This window comes from Adiantum capillus-veneris, chromosome 6 (assembly GCF_014529385.1).
Source record: "Adiantum capillus-veneris isolate H3 chromosome 6, ASM1452938v2, whole genome shotgun sequence".
In the NCBI taxonomy this organism is placed as follows: Eukaryota; Viridiplantae; Streptophyta; class Polypodiopsida; order Polypodiales; family Pteridaceae; genus Adiantum; species Adiantum capillus-veneris.
Window position 1 is genome coordinate 115,969,206 of NC_140936.1, and position 10,232 is coordinate 115,979,437.

General features: G+C 40.7%; 1 pseudogene; it reads right to left on the minus strand.

Moving 5' to 3' along the window:
• Positions 1 to 6,407: 6,407 nt before the first annotated feature.
• On the minus strand, positions 6,408 to 9,124 carry LOC147456125 (uncharacterized; annotated as a pseudogene).
• Positions 9,125 to 10,232: the final 1,108 nt, after the last annotated feature.

Consider the following 10,232-nt stretch of genomic DNA (forward strand, 5'->3'; position numbering starts at 1 on the left):
TCTAATATTTGTCTCAGTCCTGAGAAAGTGGGAGATAGAAGGGTCTAAAAATTCCACCTTTTGTTGAAGGTCTGGCTCATATGTATGCATCATTAACCTGGTACAAGATATTGTTATATAAAGAGTTCTTGCTATAAACAAAAATATAGAGGAAAACAAAAACAACCTGAGGCATGTGATAAGGAGTGGAGAATTGATCTCCTTGGTCCAGTCCTTGAGAATTTCCAAGGTCTCAGAGTCAAGTGAATTGTAATCCTCCCTAGGATCCTCCTCACTGAATAGAGCGACAACAAAACCAGTAGGATTGACACTCCTCAAGAGGGGCACTAGCTGAGGTTCCAACAGGTCAAGCTCCTTTCTCTCTGCAATTTCCTTGTCTTTCTTTGCTCTCTTTTTCCTTTCCTTTTCCTCTTCTTCAGTAATATCTACTACTCCTACTTCAGGCTCCTTGGCCTTCCTCCATGGAGGAATGTTGACAATATTAAAGGCCTTAATATCATGCATAGGGACAGGCTCCAACATTCTTGAAAACCTGTATCTCAGCCTCCTGAGAGTGATCATGTCTTTGTCCATCAAAGTAACCCTATGGGCATGAGATGCACAGATATAGGCATCTTGGGAAAGCTCAATCATAAAGTCCTCAGAAGCCTCCTGGATACATGCCAATGCAGTTCTAGTCCACCTCATGTCAATCTTGTACTCCTCTGCAACTTGTCTGCATAGTCTTTGGAAGGGTAGTTTGGGAATTGCAAGATTGATGGCCTTTATGGCCTTCCTTATCTCTCTTAGACATTTGACCCCCTGCTTGAACTTTCTCTTTGTAAGGAGAGGCTTAAGCTGCAGTGGCTTGGAAGCTTTCCTCTGATGTGTAGTTTTTCTTTTGCTTGGTTGAGGGTCAGGTGTGCTTGCTTTAGGGTCCTTCCTCTAAGATGTGCTCTTCTTTGGTTTGGAAGTACCAGCTGAAGCTTTGCTAGGCTGAGCTTCTTCTTCATCTTTGGATAGAGGCTTATCAACCTTCCTTGCAGTCTTCTTGGTCCTTGCCATCTTCAAAAGGGATAGGAATGATTGTTACACAGAGGCGGTGACACTCCGTACGCGATATTGCGAAGGGAGCACAGTCCTCTCACTTAAGAATATCGCGCACGGGGTGACGGGAGTCCCAAGCGGTGAAAACCTCTTAAACCTCTTGAGACACATATTGTATGCATGGTGAAAATAGTGGCACACATTGCAGTACACATCGTAAACATGATTACATTAGTGGACATAGTGGAACACATTGCTTTGAAAATCCGTACGCGAAATGACAAAGGAGGCAAAGTCTTCTCACTTACGAATATCGCGCACAGGGTGACGGTCAAAGAGCTCGAAGTTTTGGGTTGTGGAAGTGCGAGAACCGGGTAAAACCTCCTTCAAAATGCGCTTAGTTTGGGCTCTGAGGAGGTTTATATAGGGTGCATGGTGCAAGTCTCTAGGTGCATAAAAACTAGCCGTTGGACCAAACTTCGAGGCGGCAACCGATTTGCACACCCCCCGAGGCGGCGTTTTTGGCTATAAAAGGAACCTACCCAACCCGTTTTTTTGCTGATTGTCATTCACAAGGCTTCGAAATTAAGCCTCCAACCCTCTAAGCGACACACCGTGACACCCGTGCACGATTTTGGGAGACGTCGACCTCTTCCTAGCAATAGGAAATCGCGTACCAAAAGTCACTCCGTGCGCGTAGTTAGTGAGTGCCGAGTTTCTCTTAACCCCTCACAGTTCGCATAGCAAGTGAAAAACTTAGCATGTCACAATTTTATGTAATTTTTTTTTGCTTGCGCTTAATTTTCTTGACAATCTTATGCTTTTAATTTGTTTGCAGACTTGATATAAAGAAGGGTGGTTAATGTCTTGATAGACTTCTCTTTTCTCTTTTTCAGCTAAGCATTTGTGGATTGTCATAATGGATACAGAGGATATACAAGAGACCGCTGATGACAGGCTGATGTCTTTTCTTTACAAAGTTAATGAACTTACAAGATTTCAAAGTGTCAAACAGATTTTTAATGTTGCCTTTGATCTTCAAGCACTTGTGGATGGCTTCTCTACACAAATTAGTGACTTGAAAGAGATATATACAGAATTGATCAGAGATCACAGGCTTGACAATCTTGTTCATTTTGTTGATATATGCAAAGCAGGTAGCTTGTCAAGGACAGGTATTGCAAAGAAGTGGTCAAGCCTTCATCCAGACTGGCAAAAGATCATAAAGCCTTGCAAATTTCATGGTAATATGCATTGCCAGTTGGTAGATTATGACCTTGGACTTATCATTTTCTTCAGTGTACTCCCAACCCTAGAGGGCAAAGAGATTCCAAAGCAGATTTCCCAGGCTGAGGAGGACCAGGAGAAAGAGGAGATAGAGATGGAGTTCCATGAAGAGGAAGAGAAGCTACAAAGCTCTGAGATGCTGGACATTGCAAAATTTAAAGCAGAAAACATCACTAAAGTGGAGAATGTTGACATTGAGGATGAAGATGTCGATCCTTTGCATTGCACAGCAACATTTCCCACATACAAAGTTAACAAAAAGGAATATGTTTTGCTAAATGACATTCAACATCTTTTTGATCTAAGGGAAGATTATGCTTTGGCAGTTTTGGCTGAGTGGGGATCTAATGACATAGGATTTATTGATTACTCACCTTGCCCCTTAGCAGTCTTGGACACAGAGGCAGAAAATTTTATTGACAGCTCAAGTGTTGGAAAGCATGTGCAGGACATTGTTCTGAGATATGAGCAACAGGGTGTACCTTCTGAAGAGGAGTTCAATGAGATCCAGAAAAGGCTTAAAATAGAGCATATGGGAGAGGAAAAGACCAGAGATTATGAAGTAAGGCCAACTAGATCCATTGATATATGGGAACCTGCCTTGTTTGAGGAGGATGAGTCTCCTAAGGTATGTTAATGACCATTTTGCCCTGTCTTATTAATGTGCTGAACAATTAACCAAGACATATTTTTGCAGATTGAAATACTGGACATAGACAAATTCCTTGGCAGGGGGAAGGGTTCCAGACTCTTAAATTTAGGAAGGAACCAGAGCTTGGGACACTTTATTGGGAAGCTCAACAAAGAGACTGTCATTATATTCCATAACAAGTTTACAAGAGAACCATTGCTGCCAATGCTTGCAATTAAAGCACTTGCAAAGGTTGTTGGTTCATATCAGCTTCCTCCAGGGTTAGAGAAGTTAATATTGGTGGAAAAGGAGGAAGCCATCAGAATTTTTGGATTCTTCCCTGGCGTTACTGGTTCTAGAGCTGGTTATTTTGCAACAATGGCATCCTATGTGCTTGCCCACTCTGGGGACCTCAAGAGACAAATGATAGGCTACAATAAGCAGAAGTTTCTGAAGTTTAGGGGTGAAGTTGATGTACCTTCATCAAAAGACTGACTTTGCTCAAACCTGTACTTTGGCCCACTTTCTACCTTGTCTCTCTCTTGTAGCTAGCCATTGTAAGAATTTTTCATTTGCAGATGAACTATTATATGAATTTTGTCTTTTCTGCTTGTTCCTGTGTAAGGCATTTGCTAAATCTGAGTTCAATAGTGCTTTCTTTGTCATTTTTGATCTGGTTCTATGCCATATTTGTCTATAGAACCATTGGAAAACCTCAAGCAAGCTGTTTGCCTTCACTGCACCTCCTCCATGTCTTGTATGCTTGAAAAACTTGGTTCTTGCTTGATAATGGGATTTCTCCATGCCTTGTGTAGACCATATGGACAGGGAGCCCCATCTCTTTACAAACCAGGGAGTGTGATTGTAAATTATATGCTGGCAAAGTAAAAGTGTGTCAATAATTAGTAAGTATGAGATTAATCATATGCTTCCAAACTAAAAGTATGTACATATTAAAAAGGAATAAAAAACTTACCATGTAATGTGTGAATTCCTGATCCCAAGCATCTTTCATTGCACTTCTGAAGTTATTGAGCACTTTCTTGAAATTTGGCAGATCATTTTTGCCCCAGGAAAATACTTTGTCTAGTGATTCCCATACCTCTGCCTTTTTGTTTCTTGATGTACCTTCAAGACCATGATCTTTGATGGAATTGTGGAGAGCTTTCCACTGGTTATACTTCACATTGGATGAACCCTTCTTGGCATTTACCTTTCCTAGTTTGCCATGAAACCCTAGGAAAGCTCTGGCCTTCACACCACCAACAGATACCTTTCTAGGCACATTGTTTCCATTTGAAGACCTCTTCAGGTCTGTTTCAATCTTAACCTTACCACTGTGAAGGCCAATTTCTGATAAAACCCTTTCAATACATTTGATTGCAGCATCTCTAGCTGCTTTTGGCTGTAACTTCCAGGCAAACCCCACATACAGATGTACAATTTTCTCCACAATTCTGCAAAGAGCATGCAGAGTGCATATGTGGACATTAGCAAGTGGAATATTTAAAACTACTTTGAAGTTTGGATCTTGAGTATGCCTATTGGGTGCTTTGTTCCAATTTGCAGGATTACATTCTTTTGCTGATGCCATACAATACAGATAAGGGCTCTTTGCCATAGCTCCTTTGGAGACATTGTACATACATTTAAGGGTTTTAAGGTCTCCTCCCATGTGCCATTCCACCTTGTAACTTCCAAACCCTTCAACTTCAAGATCTTCCCCTAATTCTTGTGCATTAATGACTTCGGGTATTGTTGTTTGATGGAAAACCCAATCCAGAACATCAAAGTCTTCACTCTCTACTTCAAAAGCACCTAGCCACCAGACATTCCTCTCAATTTTTCTGTTCTTAACAATCTCACATTCATCAAGCTTTATCACAAAACTGACAACACCATTTGCTTCTGTATGCTCCTGCTCATAGAATCTGATCATTTCCTTCTGAAGTGTCTTCAAGTCAAGGAAAATATTATTGAACTCGTCAAATTGAAGATCCCTCTTTTACCATGATAGGTACCATGAATGTGGTGAGGCTCACCCAACATCTCCATTATCCTCTCATTGATCTTTTTCCTTGCCTGCTGCACAATGGATGGATTTGGAAGCAAAGAGGACCTGACCTTACATTGCTTTAACCTTGACTTCATATTTCTGAACAGCTTGCTATAACCATCTCTGCTAATGCCTACCTTATCCATAGTATATTGCACATCCTCCTTGTCCAAGCAAGAGCTCTGCAAAAATCCCTCAATGCACTGCTCCTTTGCCTTTTTAAACTTCTTCTCTGTGAAAATCTTTTTGGCAACCTTGAGAGGTAAAACATCACAATAATGTTTAGCTGCCATTTCCATGTTTGATGCAGAGTTTGGTTGTAGCAAAGTCCTAAATCAAAAGGTACAAAATTAACTGATTATTCTCCAAATGACACCAACAAAATAAACAAACTAAATTAAAGTTAACTGAATATTAATCATCTAATAAATAACAATAGCATAATAACAATAACATAAGCATAATAATGTGGAGCAGAATCATAATACAACTTAACAAAAAGATTAACAACCTAAAATAAGCATAAGCAGAATCATATAAAATAAGCATAAGCAGAATCATATAAAATAACAATACCTTGCTGCTCTGATTCTCCTGTTGCAACCTCCTCCACCACGTCTCAAGGCTTCAATGTTCTTTAACTTCTTTTCTCTTTGTCTGTTTCCTAACATTGTATTCTTGCTTCTAGCTTGTTTGAGCTGAGTTTGTAGCTTTTCGTTGCTCTCTTTACATTCCTCAAGTTGTTGTTTAAGAGTATTTATCATTTGTTTGGTCAAATGATCTTCTAACTTAAGAATATCTCTCTTTGCCGCAAGACTCTGTGTATAACCCAGCAACCCTCTTTGACCATCACCCACAAATTTTATCAAAGATGAACAATTTGAGAATGGGGGAGCGCTCTTTGTCATTGGGTCCACTGGATACAATCTTCCATCAGTCTAGAGATCAATGTGATTTTTTTGATCTTGCCGCATTGCTTCAAATATGGACGAGGACACCTCTGCACATTTGTTTCTCTTGCGCACTGGACAATATTCTTCATTTAGCTCAATGTGTAGATGGTATAAGCTTCTTCTCTTCCTCATGGAAGTCTGTTACCAGTATTTGTCAGAGATAGTACTATAGGAAAAAGCTGTGCAGATACGAGGAAGAAGACGACACAGAAAAGGTTTGTTTCAGCTTTTGGAAATTTTGAATTTTGGGCCAGAACTGACGTTTTCGTTAGTTTTGGAGGGAGTATTTTTTAGAATACGAAAGATCCTAGAAAGATTTGACAATGACATGTTTCGATGGAGGTAAAAAGGACGCAAACTCACCTTTTTACAAACATTTCACTATTTTTTAAATAAAGTATATATTCTCTCTCTACATATTCTTACAGGGCACAAAAGTGACCTCAAAATTCCCCTAATGATAGCTTGAAACCTGCAAACCCTTTCTTGCAAACAAACAAAAAAAGGAGTCAATGAGCACAAAACCTGTTCTGTAGAAAAATACACCAGCATTTTGCAACAAAAACCAGCATTTTACATCAAAAACTAGCCAATAGCATCCCACCTGCAAAAGCTTTCCTGCAAACAAACAAAAAAGGGAGTCAATGAGCACAAAAACCAGCCATGTATGCAAAAAATACCTACACATAAAGAGAGAGTGATACAGAGAAGTTACGTAAGGGTGGATGACGTCGTCTAGAGACTCTTGAGCGCCCATCATAAAGAAATTCAATAACAACCCTTGCATGGAATTCCTTGAAGCAAGGGTTAGCACACATAACCTTTTGACACTTACCACACCCCCAAATGGTGCGTGATGGCTTTGAGCTATCAACCTCCTTATGCTCCGAAAGAAGCTTCTTTCGCTTAGCTGAACAAACGACACAGTACTTGCTGGCTACATCATGCAAACGGATAGTAAAGTGACCATTGTATGCATCCTCAACGACTGGCCTCTTGCATACATAAGGCCGAAATGCATTGTCCACCAACTGCTCATGCATATGGAGCATAAAGTCAAATCTACACACATCCTTTTTGCCATACATTTCCTTCCATATAATCCAGCAATTTGTAAAAACAGAATCCATGAGACCCCAAAAACTTGCATGCCACCACTTAAAACCGTGCATTGTACTTTGCAAGCTATAGCCACTACCAAGAACAATGCTATCAAAGACATAAAAACCAGCCTTGCATGCATTATATTTCACGGCAAGTGCCGGACATGAGAAAGGCAATCTCTTATCACCAACCAAGCGCAACACCTCCCCTTTTTGCATACCATAGCAATTAGAAGCAAAAAGAATCTCTTTTTTGTCCATCCAAGAACAAGCAACAAGACCTTGCTTCTTACAATAAGCAAACCGACAAGCACCCCGTGCTCTCTTACCCAAATGCAACATTTGGGTGGCGGGAAAGTGCTTCCTGTTACATACATAAGTGCCGGTGCCACCTTGACCTTCACTTCTTAGGTGCTCCAAAAGCTTCACAGATGTGAAGTACCTATCAAAGAATACATGGTGCCCTTTTCTTGGCAATGTCTTCACCAAATTTGCAACAACATAAAAAGACAATTCAGTACATGGCATCTTGTCATAAATTTGAAATGCAAAATTATACCCCGTGGCGGAGTCACATAGATTCCAAACCTGGATACCAAATTTATGAGGCTTTTTGGGATTGTAAACTCTGCATGGATTCAATTTACACTTAGAAGGAATTATGCGTTCATCCACAGTCACACATTGACCTAAATTATAATGCTTTTGAAAAGTGTAATTCAACCTCTCCTCTAGCTCAAGCAATTGCCATAACCTGTGCTCTCTAGTTCCCCGAGGTGGTCTTTGTGCATTGTCCCGTAAATGCAAAAACCTTTTGATTTTCTGGAATGTAGTTTGACTCATCTTTTCACCAAAATTAGGAAATAGAAGGGAGCCTCTTACCTCATCTTTCCAATAATGTTGCTTTGACGGCATGTAGTGTAGTGCCATGCCCAAAACTACACCCATGAAGGGTAGGAAAGAATGCCGATCTATTGGAGCCCATCTTCGCATGGAGTCATGCAACCGGCCACACCTTTGCCTCTCTTTCTCGGCATATGCATTAGTCTCACTAATAACATGATCAACAAGGTCAAGTGGAAAGAGCATAAAAAACAAATGAAACTCACAAAATTCAGGTGGCATATGTCCCAAGTCTCGTCCCTTGACACCATTGAAAGGTGGAAGAGCCCGAAATGTATCATGTGGCTCTTGCTCTAATTCATCACCACTCTTCCACTGTGGAGGAATCACATCAACAAAATGTGCATCTCCATCAGGAGAGTCATCAAGTATAGGACCCTCGGCTTCCAATATTTCATTGTCACCACATTCAACCCCCTCACCTTCTGATGCATGCTCATCATCACTTTCATCATCATTAGCAACATCAAATGGGCTGCTTGAAGGGCCAGGTCTGCCCCCTGCATGAGAAGGCTTATATTTTCTAGGTCGGCTACCACATGCAGATTTACTATATTCGGGTGATACATTTTCAGGTGTGCCATTTGCTGGCATGCATGATGCTTTTGGTCTACCCCGCTTACGTGATTTAGGTGGTCTTCTAGGACGCCTACCAAGTGGGGTTGGGTCAAGTGGAGTCTCTTCAACCTCTTCTTCAACATGGGTTATGTTCTCTTCCCCCCCCAACAAGCGGGGCATCAAAATCATTTGCAACCCCCAAATTACGTTTTGATAGCATAGGTGCATGAATTGATTCACCAATTCCAAATGAAGGTGGAGGTGTAGATTCTTGTCTTACCTCACAGTTTCTTTGAGGAGAATGCACCCGTTGAGAGCTCCGCACAACAAATTCTGCAACATCATCCCATGAAACTGAATAAACCTTTGAATCCCCCTCAAATCGGCAAGAGAACTTCTACTTTTTAACTGAGTATTTTTGCAGGACACCAAAAAAGAAGACCTCTGTATGCTTTTCTCCAAATTCTTGCTCAGCCCATGATGCCCCAAACCAAACTGCCAGGACCTGCAAGAGTGCACCTTCTTGGGCTTGAAAAAACTGTGGGTAGCGTCCAGCGTGTCTGCAACCAACTTCCCCTGCAGCATAACGCCTCTGATTTGACGCCATCTACGTTGCAAAATTTGGCAGCTCCAAGAGGGGAAAAATATTTTTTTGCCAGACCCCGCTCAAGGGCTCACTCAATTTTGGGTTTTGGGGCTTTCACCCTCAACCCTTGGATCCCCTCTTCAACCTACGGTCAAGATCCGCCCCCAATTTAGAGCCTAGGCACGCGCATGGAAGCATTTTCCTTGCACGACATGCCATGGACAATTGGCCAATTGTCATAAAATCCATCAATTGAATTATTCATTGAGTTAATTACCCAACCTTGCTAGCATGCAACCGGTTTGAAATTAATTTCCAAGTTTTTTTCAAGTCTTTTGAGAAATTTGAGGATTGGTCCCATGTACTAGTCCTATTTATATTTTTAGAATTAATTCGGGCAAAATTGCGAGTTAACAGGACATAGAAGTGTCCTAGGACATAAATCTGTCCTGTTACCAACCTAGTGTTAAGATTGTCATCTTTCGCTATGTAGAGGTAGCTCAGAAGTAATCGTACTTGTCAAGTGCCTTTAGGATTGTAGGATTGTAGAAATAGATTAGGATTTTGATGATGACTGGTAGACGAGACAAGTCTTAAGGTCAATGCTCAGAAAACCAAAAAAGACAAGAAAACGAGTGTTTGTGGACACCTTCCACAACCCCATTGCATGAGAATCTAGGAGTAGGGTAAGTAAGATCCAAGGTGGATTTCAGAACATTGCTCTCTCCCAAAGAATCAAGTGTGATTTGTTATTGGAAGTTGCAAAATTTCAGGTCTACTGTTAGAAATAGCACCAAAAGACTCGGAACCACTTAATCCGACTGGAGAGTAAGCCTAAAAGTTGTCTGAACCAATTGGTAAGCTCAAGGACACTTTGAGGTAAAAATTTCAAGAGTTGTCCAAACATCAGATTATTTACTTTTTCTTGACATTTTAGGCCAAATTAAGTTTTGACTTGATTCATAGGCTTAAAATAGCTCATGTAAAGACTCTCTTCGAAAAAATTGCACAAAGTGTTCATTTCAAGGCTGAAGCTAATAATCGTGATTATTAACTTTTAACTCAGATTTGATCAAGGTTCATACCATTGACTCATTGCATGTGTACAAACAACTTTTGTAAAGGCCCA